This window comes from Juglans microcarpa x Juglans regia, chromosome 8S, assembly GCF_004785595.1.
Source record: "Juglans microcarpa x Juglans regia isolate MS1-56 chromosome 8S, Jm3101_v1.0, whole genome shotgun sequence".
NCBI classification, from domain to species: Eukaryota; Viridiplantae; Streptophyta; class Magnoliopsida; order Fagales; family Juglandaceae; genus Juglans; species Juglans microcarpa x Juglans regia.
The window spans coordinates 6457944-6458258 of record NC_054609.1 but is presented as its reverse complement, the minus strand read 5'-3'; the positions used below and the strand labels follow the sequence as shown (position 1 = coordinate 6458258).

At 37.1% G+C, this 315-nt stretch overlaps 1 pseudogene; it reads right to left on the bottom strand.

The window, feature by feature from the left end:
* Window positions 1-201: 201 nt before the first annotated feature.
* LOC121245155 lies at window positions 202-279 on the bottom strand (annotated as a pseudogene).
* Between the last annotated feature and the right edge of the window lie 36 nt (window positions 280-315).

Here is a 315-nt window from a genome sequence, read left to right as displayed (position 1 = left end):
CTGGGTTTGGCTTTTTTTTTTAATATTTATAACCCCCATGTATTTGTCTTGTTTCTGGCTTGGTGTCTAGGTTTTCTTAAGGCCTGGGTTTTGGTCTTTCTTGAGTATTTGTAACCTTCAAGTTTCTGGTTGTAGCCACGATTTTCCTCCATCATAAGTGAGGGCTATCAATAAGATTGGGATACCGTCCTCTTCTTAAAAAAAAAAAAAAAAAAGGTAAGCCTGAAGGCTGTTCCCATCCATCGGGAGATGCTAACCATCTCTCCTTTCTACCAAAACAAAAATTTATTCAATATCATGGATAGCTACTGTATT